The sequence below is a fragment of the Stenella coeruleoalba genome (assembly GCF_951394435.1).
Source record: "Stenella coeruleoalba genome assembly, chromosome: 6".
NCBI classification, from domain to species: domain Eukaryota; kingdom Metazoa; phylum Chordata; class Mammalia; order Artiodactyla; family Delphinidae; genus Stenella; species Stenella coeruleoalba.
Genome location: NC_137151.1, coordinates 65979661 through 65987593, shown reverse-complemented (window position 1 = coordinate 65987593; position 7933 = coordinate 65979661).

Genomic DNA, 7933 nt, shown 5'->3' with positions numbered 1-7933 from the left:
TTTATAGATTGGAAGATTTAATATTATTAAGATGGTAATACTCCCAAATTGATCTACAGATTCATTGCAACTCCTATCAGAGTCCCAATTGTTTTGTTTTGGGGGTGTTTTTGGCAGAAATTTACCAATTTGTCTTAATATTCATATGGAAATGCAAGCAACCCAGAGAGCTGAGACAATCTTGAAAAGGAAGAACAAAGTTGAAGGACCAATACTTCCCATTTCAAAACTCACTACAAAGCTATAGTAATAAAGACAATGTGGTATTGACATAAGGAGACACATATAGATCATGAAGTAGAAGTGGGAGTCTAGAAATAAACTCATACATCTATGTTCAATTGATTTCTGCAAGGATGCCAAGACCACTCAAAGACAACAGAGTCTTTTCAATAAGCTGTGTTTAGTTAACTGGATATCCACATACAAAAGAATAAATGTGTATCTCTACATCATACTATATTAAAAAGTCTACTCAAGATCAAAGACCTAAATGAAAGAGCTAGAACTATAAAACTCTTAGAACACATAGGTGTAAATTTTCATACCTTGAATTGGGCAACCGTTTCTTAGAAATAACACTTAAAAATAGATTCGATATCATCAAAATTTTAAACTTTTGCATGTTAAGGGAAAGGCAAAACACAACCCACAGAGTGTGAGAAAATATTTGCAAACCATCTATCAGATAAGGATCTAGTATCCAGAATATGCAAAGAACTCTTACAACTCAACAATAAAAACACTAATAATACAATTTTTAAATGGGCAAAGGATTTGGATAGTCATTTATTTGAAAAAGATACACAAATTGCCAAGAAGGATATGAAAAAAAGCTCAATATCACCAGTCATCAGGAAAATGCAAATACCACTTCACACCTGCTAAGATGGCTATAATTTAACAAATAGAAAACACGTGTTGTTGACAATACAGAAAAAATTGGAATCCTCATACATTGCTTGTAGAAAGGTAATGCAGTGCAGCCACTGTGGAAAAGTTCGGTGTTCCTCAAAAAGTTAAACATAAAATTAACACATGACCCAGCAATTCCACTCCCAGATATATAGTCTAGAGAACTGAAGACATATTCATGCCAAAACTTGTGCATTAATGTTCATAGCAGTGTTATTCATAATAGCCAAAAAGTCAAAACAACCTAAATGTCTATCAACTGATGAATGGATACACAAAAGTGGTATATCCATACAATGAAATATTATGCAGACATAAAAAGGAGCAAAATTCTGATACATGCTACAACATGGATGGACCTTGAAGACGTGCTAAATGATGAAGCCAGAAACAAAAGGATGCATATGACTTCATTTGCATGAAATGTTTGGAACAGGCAAATTCATAGAAACAGAAAGCAGATTAGTGATTGCCAGGTGCTAGGGGAAGAGGAGGAACAGGGAGTATTACTAATGGGTGTGGTGCTTCTTTCTGGAATGATGAAAATGTTCTAGAATTAGTGCTGTTGGTAATACAACCTTGTAAATCTACTTAAAAATCACTGAATTTTATATTTTCAAGTGACAAATTTTACCTCAACTAAAAATACACATATATGGCCTATAATATTTCTGCTTCCAGGAAGAGAGAGTAGATGTACTTTTCTTTATTCACCCCTGAGTACAACTGAAAACCCTGGACATTATATATAAAACAAACATGAAAAAACTCTGAAAGGGGAGAAAAAAAGGCAGACTGGCTAGGGCCCTAAGATCAAAGGAAGAACACAGCGGGTAATTTCCCTGAGTTTTCTTTTGGTCTCATATAGTCCAGATTTGGAGCTGAAGAATCCAGCAATTCATAAACACCAATAGATGCAGACAAAAAGGGAAAGGGGCAGTCTATCAAGAAGGAAAACTTTCAGACAATAATCACTCTATTCCAGCCAAACACCACAGAAAACACTGTGGTCCCAGCCACATCCACACTAGTAAAGGCCAAGTGGGGAGCCTAGACTTCCACCTTACTCAGGTTGTGCCAAGGTCCCCATCCCCTGCTCCTCCCAACCCCATTTTTAGTGGAGACCACATAGGGAGACTACACTTCCATCCCCATTTGACAATAATAAGGAATATAACATGGGATATCACTATAGCTCTTGAAGGATAATAAGGAAATATTAATAAACAACTTTACAAACATAGATTTCACAATTTAGATAAAATGAACCAATTCCTTGAAAAATAGAAATTACTACAACCTAATACGAAATAGATAATTTGAATAACGCTATAGCTAATAAGGAAATTAAATCCATAAGTTAACACTCCCTCATTTCCAGGCCCAGATAGTTTCACTTGAGAATTTTACCAAACAGTTAAAGAAGAATTAACACTAATTCTATGCAATCTCTTCCAGAAAAAGTAATAGAAGGGAACATATTCCATTCACTTTATGAAGCTAGTATTACCCTGCTACTGAAACCAAACAAAGCCAGTACAAAAAATGAAAATTACAAATAGTAATCATAAATATAGATGCAAATATCTTTAATAAAATATTAGCAAATAGAATTCAACAACGTATAAAAAGAATTTTACATCCTGACCAAGTAGGATTTCATCCAGGAATGCAAGTCTGGTTCAATACTTGAAAATCAATCAATGTAATCCACCATATTAAAGGCTAAAGATGAAAAAAAAATCACATGATCATATCAATTGATGTAGAAAAAGCCTTTCATAAAATTTAATACCCATTCATGATCAAAACTCTCAGAAAACAAGGAATAGAGGAGAACTTCCTCAGCTTGATGATAAACATCTACAAAAAACCTACAGCTAACGCTATACTTAGTGGTGAAAGAATGAATGCTCTCCCCCCCAAACTGGAAGTAAGGCAAAGATGTCCACTCTCACCACTCATATTCAACATAACACTAGAAGTGCTAGTCAGTGCAGTAAGGCAAGCAAAGGAAATGTAAGGCATGTAGATGAGAAAGGAAGAAATGAATTTGTCCCTAGTTAGAGATGACATGATTTTCTACATAGAAAATTACAAGGAACCTACCAAAAGCAAAACAAAACAAAACAAAAAGTTCCCAGAACAAGTGAGTATAGTAAGATTGCAGGATACAAGATAAACACAAAAATCTATTATATTGGGTCGGCCAAAAATTTCCTTTGGTTTTTAAGTAAAAATAAAACCCACATTTTTCATTGTCACCAAGAACTTATTGAACAACGTATTCACCGTTTTGTTCCACTACCTTCTGCCATTTTTCAGGCAACTTCATAACTCCATCTTCCCAAAACATTTTATCTCTTTGAGCAAAGAATTGTTCCAGGTGTCTTTTACAATATCCCAGGGAACTGAAATTTTTTCTGTTAAGAGAACTTTGTAAAGACCGAAATAAATGGAAATCCGAAGGTGCAATGTCTGGTGAAAACGGCAGATGGTGTTGTATGAAAGGACAGAAGGTTAGCATTCCCCTTGACAAGGATGGAAGAGGCCTTCGGGCCTAACAACACGCATACAGTTAAGGCATTGACATTTACTTCGTGGCATCTAACCACTGTTTTTACCCATTTATGATAAAAACTCTCCAGAAAGTGGGCATAGAGGAAAACTATCTCAACATAATAAAGGCCATATATGACAAACCCACGGCAAACATCATTCTCAATGGTGAAGAACTGAAAGCACTTCCTCTAAGATCAGGAACAAGACAAGGATGTCCACTCTCACCACTATTATTCAACGTAGTTTTGGAAGTCCTAGCCACAGCAATCAGAGAATAAAAAGAAATAAAAGGGGGCTTCCCTGGTGGCACAGTGGTTGAGAGTCCGCCTGCCGATACAGGGGACACGGGTTCGTGCCCCAGTCGGGAGGATCCCACATGCCGCAGAGCAGCTAGGCTCATGAGCCATGGCTGCTGAGCCTGCACGTCCAGAGCCTGTGCTCTGCAACGGGAGAGGCCCCAACAGTGAGAGGCCCACGTACAGGAAAAAAAAGAAAGAAATAAAAGGAATACAAATAGGAAAAGAAGAAGTAAAACTGTCACTGTTTGCAGATGACATGATACTGTACATAGAGAATCCTAAAAATGCCACCAGAAAACTACTAGAGCTAATCAATGAATTTGGTAAAGTTGCAGGATACAAAATCAATGCACAGAAATCTCTTGCATTCCTATATACTAATGATGAAAAATCTGAAAGAGAAATTATGGAAACACTCCCATTTACCATTGCAACAAAAAGAATAAAATACCTAGGAATAAACCTACCTAGGGAGACAAAGACCTGTATGCAGAAAACTATAAGACACTGATGAAAGAAATTAAAGATGATACCAACAGATGGAGAGATATACCATGTTCTTGGATTGGAAGAATCAATATTGTGAAAATGACTATACTACCCAAAGCAATCTACAGATTCAATGCAATCCCTATCAAATTACCAATGGCATTTTTTATGGAACTAGAACAAATCATCTTAAAATTTGTATGGAGACACAAAAGACCCCAAATAGCCAAAGCAGTCTTGAGGGGAAAAAACTGAGCTGGGGGAATCAGACTCCCTGACTTCAGACTGTACTACAAAGCTACAGTCATTAAAACAATATGGTACTGGCACAAAAACAGAAACATAGGTCAATGGAACAAGATAGAAAGCCCAGCGATAAACCCACGCACCTATGGTCAACTAATCTATGACAAAGGACGCAAAGATATACGATGGAGAAAAGACAGTCTCTTCAATAAGTGGTGCTGGGAAAACTGGACAGCTACATGTAAAAGAATGAAATTAGAACACTCCCTAACACCATACACAAAAATAAACTCAAAATGGATTCGAGGCCTAAATGTAAGACCAGACACTATAAAACTCTTAGAGGAAAACATAGGAAGAACACTCTTTGACATAAATCACAGCAAGACCTTTTTTTTTTTTGCGATACGTGGGCCTCTCACTGCTGTGGCCTCTCCCGTTGCAGAGCACAGGCTCCAGACGTGCAGGCTCAGCGGCCATGGCTCATGAGCCCAGCCGCTCGGCAGCATGTGGGATCCTCCCAGACTGGGGCATGAACCCATGTCCCCTGCATCAGCAGGTGGACTCTCAACCACTGTGCCACCAGGGAAGCCCACAGCAAGATCTTTTTTGATCCACCTCCTAGAGTAATGGAAATAAAAACAAAAATAACCAAATGGGACCTAATGAAACTTCAAGGCTTTCCCACAGCAAAGGAAACCATAAATAAGAGGAAAAGACAACCCTCAGAATGGGAGAAAATATTTGCAAATGAATCAACGGATAAAGGATTAATCTCCAAAATATATAAACAGCTCATGCAGCTCAATATTAAAGAAACAAACAACCCAATCCAAAAATGGGCAGAAGATCTAAATAGACATTTCTCCAAAGAAGACATACAGATGGCCAAGAAGCACATGAAAAGCTGCTCAACATCACTAGTTATTAGAGAAATGCAAATCAAAACTACAATGAGGTATCACCTCACACCAGTTAGAATGGGCATCATCAGAAAACCTACAAACAACAAATGCTGGAGAGGGTGTGGAGAAAAGGGAACTCTCTTGCACTGTCGGTGGGAATGTAAATTGATACAGCCACTATGGAGAACAGCATGGAGGTTCCTTAAAAAACTAAAAATAGAATTACCATATGATCCAGCAATCCCACTACTGGGCATATACCCAGAGAAAACCATAATTCAAAAAGACACATGCACCCCAATGTTCATTGCAGCACTATTTACAATTGCCAGGTCATGGAAGCAACCTAAATGCCCATTGACAGACGAATGGATAAAGAAGTTGTGGTACATATATACAATGGAATATTACTCAGCCATAAAAAGGAACGCAATTGAGTCATTTGTTGAAACGTGGATGGATCTAGAGACTGTCATACAGAGTGAAGTAAGTCAGAAATAGAAAAACAAATATCGTATATTAACGCATGTATGTGGAACCTAGAAAAATGGTACAGATGAACTGGTTTGCAGGGCAGAAGTTGAGACACAGATGTAGAGAAAACATACAGACACCAAGGGGGGAAAACCGCGGTGGGGTGGGGATGGTAGTGTGCTGAATTGGGCGATTGGGATTAACATGTATACACTGATGTGTATAAAATTTGTGACTAATAAGAACCTGCAGTATAAAAAACAAACAAACAAAAGACAACTAAACTTTCTTTGGGTTATTTGTATGGAAATATGTTAATATAAATGTTTCAGACATTACATGAAATTTCTAAAGATCTTATATGTTCTGGTATAATGTTATAAGTCATAATTCTAGTTATTACTTTAAAATGTATATCTCAGAAATTTAAAAAAATAAAGAAAAAAGGAAAAAAAAATAAAGGAAAAAAAAGAAAAAGAAATAAAGAAAAAAAATAAAGAAAACGGCGGATGAATGAGAACTTCCCAGACAAGCTGTAATAGTTTTTGCCTGGTCATCAAACAAACATGCAGTCTTGCATTATCCTGATGGAAGATTATGCGTTTTCTGTAATTCTGGATGTTTTTCGTCTAGTGCTGCTTCCAGTTGGTCTAACTGGGAGCAGTACTTGTTGGAATTAATCGTTTGGTTTTCCGTAAGGAACTCATAATAGAGGACTCCCTTCCAATCCCACCATATATACAACTTCACCTTCTTTGGATGAAGACCGACCTTTGGTGTGGTTGGTGGTGGATCATTTTCCTTGCCCCATGATCTCTTCTGTTCCACATTATTGTATAGTATCTACTTTTCATCACCCGTCACAATTTGTTTTAAAAACGTAACATTTTCGTTACGTTTAAGTAGAGACTCGCATGCGGAAATACGGTCAAGAAGGGTTTTTTCGCTTAACTTATGTGGAAACCAAACATCAAAGCGATTAACATAACCAAGCTAGTGCAAATGATTTTCAACTCTTGATTTGGATATTTTGAGTATGTCAGCTATCTCCCGTGTGGTGTAACGTTGATTGTTCTCAATTAATGTCTCGATTTGATCGCTATCAACTTCAACTAGTCTACCCGACCGTGTAGCATCATCCAGTGAGAAATCTCCAGCATGAAACTTGGCAAACCACTTTTGACACATTCAGTCACAGCACCTTCTCCAAACACTGCACAAATCTTTTTTTGTGTTTTAGTTGCGTTTTTACCTCTCTTGAATTAATAAAGCATAATATGCCGAAAACGTTGCTTTTTTTCTTCCATCTTCAATATTAAAATGGCTACAGAAAAATTCACCAATTTTGATAAGTTTTTTTAAAAATGCATGCTGATATGACAGCTGTCACAATGCAATCTAACAAAATTCAAAAACAAAACTTTGAATGAAGTTAAAGACAACTAAGAGATACTAGCACCATCTTATAGAAAAAATCGAACTCTTTGGCCAACCCAATATTTCTATATATCAGCAATGAACACACAGACAACAAAATTTTAGATGCAATACCACTTACACTTATGCAAAATAAAAATTAAATACTTAGGTGTACGTCTAACAAAATATGTAGAACACATATGCAGAAAACTACAAAACACTGATGAAATAAATCAAAGGCTTAAATAAATGAAAAGAGACTGTGTTCATGGACTGGAAGATTCAATGTTGTTAACATATCAATTCTTCACAATCTGAAATGCAGATTTAACCTAATTCCTATTAAAATACCAAGAACATTTTCTGTAATATAGACAATACTACTCTAAAATCTATATGGAGGGACTTCCCTGGTGGTGCAGAGGTTGGGATTCCATGGTCCCAGTGCAGGGGGTCTGGGTTCAATCCCTGGTTGGCGAACTAGATCCCACATGCATGCCGCAACCGAGAGTTCACATGCCAGAGCTAAGGAGACGGCGTGCGCAACTAAGGAGCCCTGGAGCCACAACTAAGGAGCCAGCAAGCTGGAACTAAGGAGCCCGTGAGCTGCAACTGAGACCCGGA